The sequence below is a fragment of the Adiantum capillus-veneris genome, chromosome 6 (genome assembly GCF_014529385.1).
Source record: "Adiantum capillus-veneris isolate H3 chromosome 6, ASM1452938v2, whole genome shotgun sequence".
Classification (NCBI taxonomy): domain Eukaryota; kingdom Viridiplantae; phylum Streptophyta; class Polypodiopsida; order Polypodiales; family Pteridaceae; genus Adiantum; species Adiantum capillus-veneris.
In genome coordinates, this window is record NC_140936.1 from 149,609,108 (window position 1) to 149,619,628 (window position 10,521).

At 42.6% G+C, this 10,521-nt stretch overlaps 1 pseudogene across 1 annotated transcript; it reads right to left on the reverse strand.

Annotated features, from left to right (window-relative positions):
• Window positions 1-5,279: 5,279 nt before the first annotated feature.
• On the reverse strand, window positions 5,280-7,727 carry LOC147456462 (serine/threonine-protein kinase AFC3-like; annotated as a pseudogene). Its single transcript, XR_015188517.1, has 5 exons — window positions 7,236-7,727; window positions 6,826-7,135; window positions 6,635-6,732; window positions 6,299-6,404; window positions 5,280-6,211 (listed from the first exon to the last, which is right to left on the reverse strand). The product of XR_015188517.1 is annotated as a serine/threonine-protein kinase AFC3-like (transcript).
• Window positions 7,728-10,521: the final 2,794 nt, after the last annotated feature.

The window sequence follows — 10,521 nt, forward strand, 5'->3', positions numbered from 1 at the left end:
ACTGGGTGGGGTTTTTCCTTTTCCTATTGCTCTCAACCAACATTTTTGTATTTCCAAATGGCATGATTGTAAGCCGAGACACGCTTTTCTTGAACACATAATCTCATGATACAATTTTCCACAATCTCAAAATCATGATTCTAGGCATTATTATTATACTTACAGAAATCGGAAGAGTGCGTGGGAGCTTTAACAAAAGCTTAAGCATCAAGACCAACATTCAGCCTATTAACGCAGCATAGATACATTAAGCCAGAGAACTGCAGAATTGTTGTGCAAATCCCAATAGCCATGTTTGGCATCCTTTCTCTATGAGCTGGCCCTTAGACTTGCTGTGAGAAAATTGTCACTCCTATATCTGCTTGCACAGCTTTGATTGTGCCCAAGAGTCTACGAGCAGGCTACTCCAAAGTTCAAATACTACCAATGAACTTCACCACTACATACAAGTAATACTTAGTAATGTTTGTAATGCTTAGCTCAGTCAAATAGAGTGGCCAAACTTCTATTTTTAAGGTGTAGGGAATGGTCGTGCAGTGACCATTCTTTGAAATAACGGTGTTGTGCCGCTCCGCTTCCATGACAAGAAAATGAGCAAAGGGATGCCAATCAGGTTTATTTGAATCCTACATGATTATTCAGTAGTTATAAGGGCTTGCTAACAAGCCAATTTTAAGTTAAAAGTGTGCCAGATGCAGCTCTAAGGGCCAAAATATGTCTTGGTAATGCTAAACAGTGAGTATGCTTGAAGTGGTCATAGCTGGGATTTTATTGATCAAAGTTGAAGTACTTGAAGGGCTCTACATGTCTGTCTTTACGGCTCGTCAATCGGAGCTACAGGTAAGAAGTTATGACAGTTTTAAGTTGAGTGAGTAGCAGATCCATACCGGATTGGGCACCTGCTGATAAAAGGTCAAAGATGATAGGAATGCATGGATCCGAAGTGCTCAATTCCAGGAGCATGTCAGTCTTTCCGATTTGTCAATCGGGGTTTTGGTTGGCAAGATATGGCCAGTTTAAGTATCACCAGGGGCCGGTTCCGAACCGTTCTGGTCGCCTTGATCAGTCAAGTTCATCTGCCAGTGCTTCAGCCGAATTATACATGGTTGGCTAATTGCAGTTCAGATTCATTTATTCAAACCATAGGAACCATCGGAGCCAAATGCAATGCCTTGGTCAATATATATGCCAGGTATGGTGGCAATCTAAGGCTATCTCCACTAGCAAGTGTATTTTCAAGTCTGATGGCCTCCACGGCGGCAAACCATGGCCGCTTATGGATGGCAAAAGTGGAGTAGTGCTTGCCCGGGATAATTGCCAAAAACTCAGCAAAGCTTTGGTCGATATTTATACCAATACGGTGTTTTTTTATGGAAGCCACTGTCAGAAGATGCTTTGGTTGATATGTATGCCAAATGTGGTACCCTTAAAAAAGCTAAGGCCAAGGGCCATGGCCGATATGTGAGCCAAATGTGATGCACTTCAAAAAACAAAATGCCCAAGGGCCACAACCTATAGCCGCCCAAAAGAAGAAATTAAAGGCTTAGTGTGTGGATGGGGAAAGAAAAAGGAAAGCCTTCATGGCGAGCAGCGTGCAGAGGGCGCAGGGGAGAGGAAAACCACTCGCCCAGGCCGCATGGAAGCTCGGGCGAGGTCGCGCCTGTGGAGAGAAACGCTCAGAAGCTCATGGCGCCCGATTTTGATGCCGGTCCCGCTGATTTTTGTGAAGGTCGACATTCGAGCTGCCACGTCATAGGGTGGCTACCCATTAGCGACATTGCTAATGGGTTGGCCAATTTTAGAAAGCATGCATGCAACCTATAAGAAAGGGGAGATGGCTCTCTTTTTAATCTTCTCTTCTTTTGATTCATGTGCTTCTCTCAGGAGTAACAATCAAAAACTCTAAGCCAAGCCTCTCGGACTCTTTAGCCATTAATCTTAAGCTCTAAACCAAATTCTTAAACTCATAACCCAAGCTTCCATAGTCTCTTTCTTTCATTCATCTTCTTCTCTCCGGAGGGGAATAGTAAGCTCTCAAAACCAAGCCATCTTTATCATAAGCTCGCTAAGCTCTCTAATCGGAAGCCTAAGCAATCGAAGCCAAACTCTTTGAATTCCAAGTCATCATAATCCTAATCTCGCTCTCATTAGCCATCAATCTTAAGCTTAAGCCAAACTTCCATAAGCTCTCCAAGCCATCAAATCCTTAACCCGGATAATCTTAAGCTCTCTAGAGCAAGCCATCATAAACCAAAGCTTCCCTAATCCGTTTAACAAGCTTCCATAGTTGGTTCCAATCATAATCTAAACCGCCTAAGCCCATTCAAACCCGGAATTAAGCCATAAATCTTAAGCCGGTAACCTTAAGCCAAATCGGACCACCTAAGGCCATTGGAAGTCGAAGCTCCTAAAGCCATAGCGGGAAGAAGCAGAAGGAAAACGAAGCAGTTCAGTATTGATTTTCTTAATTAGCACTTGGATTAAAGCAGGATAATCCTTGTAAGGAGCATAAACTCCTCCGTTAATATTTGATTAAAACAGAGGTACTATTCAATATTCGATTTGAGTTATCAAGTTTCAATTTGTCTGTTTTAAGCTCTGTCTTTATTATTTACGTCCGCTGCAACTCTTTCCCTCACACCTCTCACAGCCAGGGGCCCTGTGCCTTCCCGGCTCACCTTTCGAATACAAATCCCCCGACGACGGGCGACCACATGGAGATCAGGGGAGGCCGAGAGCCATGATGGGAGCACGTTTTTTAGGGAATGGTCACTGCACAACCATTCTTGGCCATCAATGTTCATGGGGAGTGGGGCCCGATTGCTCACACAAAGTTGCGCAGTTGATTCCTCACGCTGGACGAATATGATTCTGCATGCTGACATATCGCACGCTAGATTAAATTCCCACTGCTAACGTGTTGTTCACTGGAAAAAAGCCTCAGATTCCGACTGTAACATTTAATGGCCTAGTAACTTGTGTGTAGCGGAAAATAGCATAGACATAGTGAGCATTTCATTAAAATAGATTCCTAATGAGCATAGCAAGAGTGCTTGGGTGGAGAGAGCAACAAAAAGCATAACACCTAGTGAGATAGGCATGAACAATACTTCAAAAGAGAGAAATTAAGCTATTGACAGCAATTGAGGACCGGATTTATATGGAGCCGGTCCCCCCTCCAAAAGGCTTTGTATTATAGGTTTCCCCCATCAAGGGAGACATTTTACAATACAATTCTTCGTGTTCCTTCAATAACTAGCTAGTGCAAAGAAGATAGAAGCTTCAAGCACTAGCAAACACTTTAAAACACAACATTAATTTCCTCACGGTGTCAGACCCAAGACCTCACACACCTTCGAAGATGGTGAGAGCTAGCGGGGTATGAGAGTAGATTGAGAGGAAGGAGTAGTCTTACGAAAAATATGTAGATCTCCTCACATAATCACTCATATTAGCATAGCATAGCTTAGTAATTAGCATGTAGAGGAGATGAGCATGCATTGAAGCTTGGCTCTTGGTTGGATTTGCATCACAAAGCCAAGAGTTATTGGTGTAGGCCTCCCTTCTCACAAGCTTGGAGTAGGTGATAAGCTTTCCATTAAAGCTTGAGAGAGAGAGAGAGAGAGAGAGAGAGAGAGAGAGAGAGAGAGAGAGTCTTCTTGCTTCACGCATGAGCTAGTGTGTGGACCCCCCTTGCTAAATGCTCTTGTTGGCACCTCATTGGACCTCCCCAAGCGTAGCCAATGGAATTTAAGAAGCATAAGTCATAGCCTTCTGACATGTGTCCCCCTTTCCCCTTTTGTGAGAGCTTTAGGTAATTAATTAATGCAACTAAACTCTCATTGGACCCCTTTGTCTCTTAGCCAATAAGAATCAGGCAAACGATTGGGGTGTTGAATGCTCATTGGACCCCTTGGGAGACTGTCCAATAGTCTTTTAGAGAGCTTAATTCTTATTGGTTCTTTTATTAAGTGTTTTTAAATTAATTAAACTAGATTTACTCTAGCTTAATTCTCATTGGTCCACCTCCATGGCCATCCAATAAGATTTGAGTGCACCTTGTGGGCATCTGGGCTAGGGAGCTGACATGTGTCCCTCTTTCCCTTTGTGTAAAGGAAGCTTGTGAGTGTGTTTCTCTCTCATCCCCTACTTCCAAGGCTCGCCCCCTCCTATGTAGGAACTTTTAAAGACTTTTTGTACACACACAAAGCATCCAATTTAACTAAGGTTTACAACCTTCGAATTTTGGAACCTTAGCATTTTGGAAGTCTTAATGGGTTGAACCTTAGGGTCTTTAAAGCCCATTGTTGCACATTGCTCTTTTGCAGATGGCCCCCCTTTGGATCCCTATTTTCCCTCCTTTGGATCCCTATTGTGGCCGGTCTGCCAACTTAACCAATATTCTAACTTTTTCTCCCCTAGCACTTCCCCATATTAAATGATCAGTTTAACATGAGAAAATCGTTTAGGAGAATAGACACCGACTGCTAAGGTGACGTGCATCGAAGAGTTGACGCGTTGAATTCTGTTGGCAGAAGGTGCAGTGGATGCACGGCTGAGATTGCCAGCCCCACGACCGATGACCTTGACGGCCACAGGCAAAGCTCTTCCTGCCCCTGTGTAGGGCTAACCAGTTTTTCCTTCCAGAAAAAACCTATATCATGCTCACTATGATTGCACTTGGGGGGGGGGGCACAAAAAGCTAGCTTGTCACAACATAAAAACATCCTAGAATGTTGATAATACCCGTCTTTCTTCTAGCACCTGAAACAATATTGTCCACCTGTCCACTGCAATTTTTACTTTTGCAAAACTTCCCTTCTGTCGCCTGAGCATTTTTTTTACTCATACATACAACTTTTCGCACATGAAACATACTCCTCCAAAAAAATTGACATACCCATTGAAATCCATTTCCATAGCGTACAAAAATTCTGTGCACCAAAAGGAAATCAACAATTTTTTCCATAAGAGGCCAAAATCATGCAACTGACAGACCCTAATTTCTACTGCATCATGTACTAAACCCTCAAACAGACTTTTTGAGCTTCAAGCTGGCATTGCACTCATTTGACACATGAAATGTGAAAACCAGGGACTTGTTCTAGAATGAGCACAATCAAAAGACAAGGTTTGATTCCTTGTCATCAAGGAACTGTTAATTGCATATTAAAGCTAGAAAAGTTCACTCTCCCACATCCTGCAAGACACAAGACACAAGACACGATGAAACAACTTGATTGAAAGTTTGAACTTAATCCCAAAGATTTTTAAAACACTTGATGAATTTCTTTATCAAAATTATGCAAGTGGTCGTTTCACAATATCCACATAGAATACAGCATCATGATTGGGCCTTATCTCAGGTAGACAATCTGCGGTCTCAATATCGAGACCCAATAGGGATTTAAGGTATTACAGTTTGATGAAGTGTGAAGGCTAGAGAACGTGTGCTTCTTGGAGCACAGAGTTTGAAACCATCTCATCATCCTAGCCATCAATCAACTTGAAATGTTTATAAACTGCCTCTTCCCTTTTGGATGGCACAGATGCTCCACAAGTTGCCCAGACAAAATCAGATCCTGACAGACACATCGAAGCAGACACTGGTTGACACCCCTCTTTTCTGCCACTATATCATCCCACAATCATATTTTGGAACACCAGGTGACTGTGCTTCAGCAGGGATACATATAATGTGTTTCCATCTCCGCAACCTCGCCTTTCACACTACAGGCTGCCTCAACTTCCAGGTGTGATCATGATTGGCAACACTAGCATAGTGAATGCAGTTTGGTTAAGGCTCAGACGTCCTGTGCTCCTATCTTGATGAAAAATGTTCACTTCTCACAGCACCGCAGGCTACCTACCTCACCTTCCAGGTGTGATCATGATTGGCAGCACCCGCATAGTGAATGCAGTTTGGTTAAGCCTCTCAGACATCCTGCGCTCCCATCTTGATGAGAAATATTCACTTCTCACAACACCACCCTCCCTGCATTACCCTGTGGTGCCTTAATTCACTTTAAACTCCAAGATGAGCCATCCACGCATGTAATCTCTCACATTAGGGCCGCAAAGACTCTTGGAAAAGAGGATGTTGCAAGCCCTCTCTGGTAGTAAGACTTTTCAACGCATCAAAACAGAACATACCCTCCAATAGATTCACTAGTGAGCTTGGAACCTTCTCGACATACTTCGCCAACAAATCCTGGAAATGGAGAGACAACCGATGGTTACACCACATAAACTTAGTACCATCATAGAAAAACTCACTAGCAGACAAATTGACGCTCACTTTGAGTTTAGAAAGCCGTTCCACAGCTTGGATACTCTCCCTTGTTGTATACCGATCAGGCCAATTCAGTGTCCTTTCATGCCTGAAGTACTCTTAAGCTTTTCCCCTGTTTAAATAACAATACAAACTCTTAAAACCATAGGACAAGAAAATTGTTACCCATAAAATAAGCTGCTCTACTATTGTCAGCCATAGAATCATGTACATGAACACCAGAAAAGAAACTACAGTTCTAGAAACTTCAATTCTCCTACTTTACAATGTCATCACACGAAATGAGTAGCTAAGAGACAAGACCAAGGTCCATTCACTTATGCTGCCATACATCGTGCTTACTTTGACCTTCTAAGCAAATAAGAGGGGATTGATCCAAAAACGCGTTCCATCATGGCCAAATGCTCTAGATTTTCATGTGTTTGAAAAAAGACTTCACCCTACAGCAGGACACTCATTGTTAAGCATTGCACTGACACTACTATTCAATCTCCAAATTTTCAAGCCATTGACAAAATTAACTTGAGCAATACCGAGCAAAGCTCAACCATGATACAAGCCACGCTCCAAATATCACATGGATAGCTCCATCCAGACCCTGAGAACCATGAATATTTGTGTGACCAACAATTTAACACACTGCGTAGGGTTGAAAGTTCCTCAGGGTAGACAAACAAGGGATTACTATTACTAATCCAAAATAACCTCAGGAGCACGATAGTGCCTGGTAGACACAATTGAAAAACTACATTCCCTGTCATACGTGGTGCTGCCAAAGTCAATAAGCTTTATCCTATTTGACTTAGGCACCCCTCTCATTTGAACTGAATGCTTTGAGGTGTTCTGTAAGCACCCAACAGCAAGGACAAAGGCAAGCAAAGAACATGTTAGGCTATCAACTTTGGGCACGCATGTCATTCTATGCACCCATTGATAGAATTACCTTCCGGTCAACAACTTTCACATAATCGGAAGAGACCAGAAGAACATTCTCAGGTTTAAGATCTGTGTGAATGAGGCTCAGATTCTGCATGTTTGCATTGTCAAAACATTGCTGGTAAGCTAGCAAGAAAATTAGATCATTTACAAGTATGCAGTTAATGGGCATTCAAAGAGTCATTTTATAGCAGAGACACACATGCTATAGATTCCAAAAGCTGTCTTCCAAATTCCTGGACAAGATCAATAGAAAATGGGCTATAGTCATTAGCCCGCAAAAAGTCATACAAGCTTGGACCAAGCCTCTCAAATACCTGGCAACAAATGCAAATGGATCTCAGGAAGAACAGCTCAGATTCAAATAACTAGCCACAGATACATATCCCTCTTACTCACTATGCATATGTGGCTTCTGTAATCAAACCATCTCCTCATCTGGACACAACCTCTGTAGATAAAAAATGTCCCCATTAAAACAACAAAAGATTTCACCTTTTAAATAGTCCTACAATGCAAGCTAGAGAGAGAGAGAGAGAGAGAGAGAGAGAGAGAGAGAGAGAGATGAAATGTTACATTAACGTCTTCAAAAGGCCAAAGTGACCTATGAGACCAGAAAGTTACAATGTGGTGGATCTAATACAAAGTCAGAGTAACAAGATGACAAAATGACAAAATAAAATACTATGGAATCCTAAACTGCTAGGTGTGGACTAAGCAGCTAAACAGCTAGCTGGGGTAGATAGATCACAAGAGATCCAGCATCGGTCGTTGGCGGATCTCATCAATCTCCTCCATGGTCAGTAGTCTGACCGGGCGTCGTGCATGTCGAGCCAAAGTGACCCGAATGATGAATCCTCTGATGCAGCCTCTGTCGATGGTGTGTAGTCCTCCGCAGTCGTGGGCGTTTGGATCTCCCCAGCTCAGTCGATCAGTATGCCTCTGGTGTAAGGCAACGAGCTTTGCTGTGGTAGTAACTCCTCCGGGTGTCCAGTGGCATCTCTAAAGAAGTCTGTGATCTGTCTCTGAGACTGGCTAGCCTCTCCTCTTATCAAGCTCTCTCTGTGTCAGTGCACAAAAACAAACCCAGGCATCTCTGATCCTCGTACCACATGACTCTAGAGAATGGTCCAAAGCCCTCAACAACCCTGTGTCCTCGGCCATCCTTCAATGTTCATGGAAATGATATCCAACAGGTCCCCATGCCTAATTTTCAAGATTCACACCAATTCTTTTCCGTGCAGTTTTCCTGTGCAACAGTAAGCCGCGCAGAATCGAAGAGGAGTACCAGAGACCTTTCAAACCCTGGCTATATTTTAACACCAAAACTCATTGCCTTCGCAGGCCCGTTCAACACATTTTTCTGCTGATGCTATCAAGGTGTTTGCGATGCAGACTGAAGAGACCAAAGAAATGGAAAGAATAAGCGTCAAAGACGTGGACATGAGGGCAAAAAAGCTTAGCAAGATCGATCACACCGAAGCTTATGATGGTTATCCTCAAGTAATTAAGTTAGTGGCTTCAATGCTACCTGCTTTCGCTTTTAGCAAAGAGTGTGAAGGGATTAGTGACAGATAGCTCAATGTCGAGTGAAAGGCATTGGGGAATATTGCCACTAGTGCAAGTCATGGTCTGATGAGCTGTTGACTTCAGTCGCACTCCTCATCAGCCTTTGTTGATAGCCTATCTGAAAATTTGATGAGCCAAGCATTTCAGAATGAAAGACAAACAAAAACATCTCTCATGACCAATTCAACGCAGAATATGGTATTCGTGGGAGTTGGTCAATTTGTAGTTTCAAGGAGATGCAGCAGCATTGCAGCGGAACTCATGTAGTCAATCATGCAGGTACCTACGCTGCTGACCAGGATCAAAAGAATAGTCAAAGAGCAGAAGTGGAAGATAATTCTTTTTTAAACACAAAGAGCTTTGATGCTGGAGGAGCCGAAAACAAGGATTGCAGAGTAATGGCATTTCTGTAGACAGGCATACCAATATGTCAACACCTATTAGCCTCCAGCAGTAGTTCACTAATGGCCATTCAACATCTGAGTGGGATAGCAAAAGTTTTACACACAATATGCCCAATACTGCAGCCTGTAAAGAGATTCTCTTTCTAAACCACGTGCAGGCGGCAGCCAATGCAGCCGCAATTGAGATTAGCAACAACAGTATATTGCAGCATTGCTCTTCAACAGATGCATACAAAGTAGGGAATGCTGGTGGTGTGGATTTGAATGCATAGCAATTACTGCTTTGGAGCTCCCTTCTTGCCAATAACCACGATCTGGTGGCGGATCCTATGAGCACAGGTCTATGTACGCAGCAGCTATCAGATCAAGTTCAAATCGTTGCAAATGCAGACATCAATTTGGTATTGATACATAATGCAGGTTAGTCAGCAATGAGGCAAGAAGACATAATTGCTGATCAAAGCAGCTTACAACTTTGAGAGAGAGAGAGAGAGATAGAGAGAGAGAGAGAAGGTAATATTGAACATAGGACATAGAGCATAAAGTTACATCTGTATGTTTTGTGTATTGTAGGGAGGACATATATTCACAACACTGTACATTCCAATTGCACAAGCGCGACTCCAACTCGACAACATTGCAAGGTCCGTTATCTGCATCCAATTTTTCATGCGCATGCGTTTGCTTGGTGCAACACATAAACGCTACGGGGCAGGGCACGGCTTCCGTTTCTTGTATTTTTTTGGAGAGACCATAGTGCCAACTCTCCACCATACTTTTGCATGGCACCTCTGTATGACGTGCACAATATACTTTGCACTTTCAATGTGATGTTTCATTGCAAGACGATATGTTTAACTATTCATATTGCTTTTTTGTAGCGTCGGCCTGTAGATTGGACAATCAAAAAGCAAGAGTACAACATTGCAGGTAGTAAAGCACCTCATTTATTGTTGCAGTTCATGCTTTATCTCTTGCTTATTTTAGAATTTTCCGCATTACTTCCTTTGCTTTGGTTTATTTGGATCTCGTTTTTAGAAGTATACACTCAATGTCGATCAACATCTTCACGTGAGTTACACACGCAACATTTTGCATACGGTTGCTTGCGAAATATATGTGATGTATTACATTAGTGAATACACAAGTAGTAAATGCATGTGGTAGTGAATTCACCTTGTGCATCTTTACTTTAGCTCTAAATAATTTATATCATACTAGGTGTCTAAATAATTGATGCCATACTATATGTCCTCGTTTCTCATGTACTAGGTGTCAGTATGAAGTTCTCAAGACCTAGAAGATTACAGTCTTAAGTGT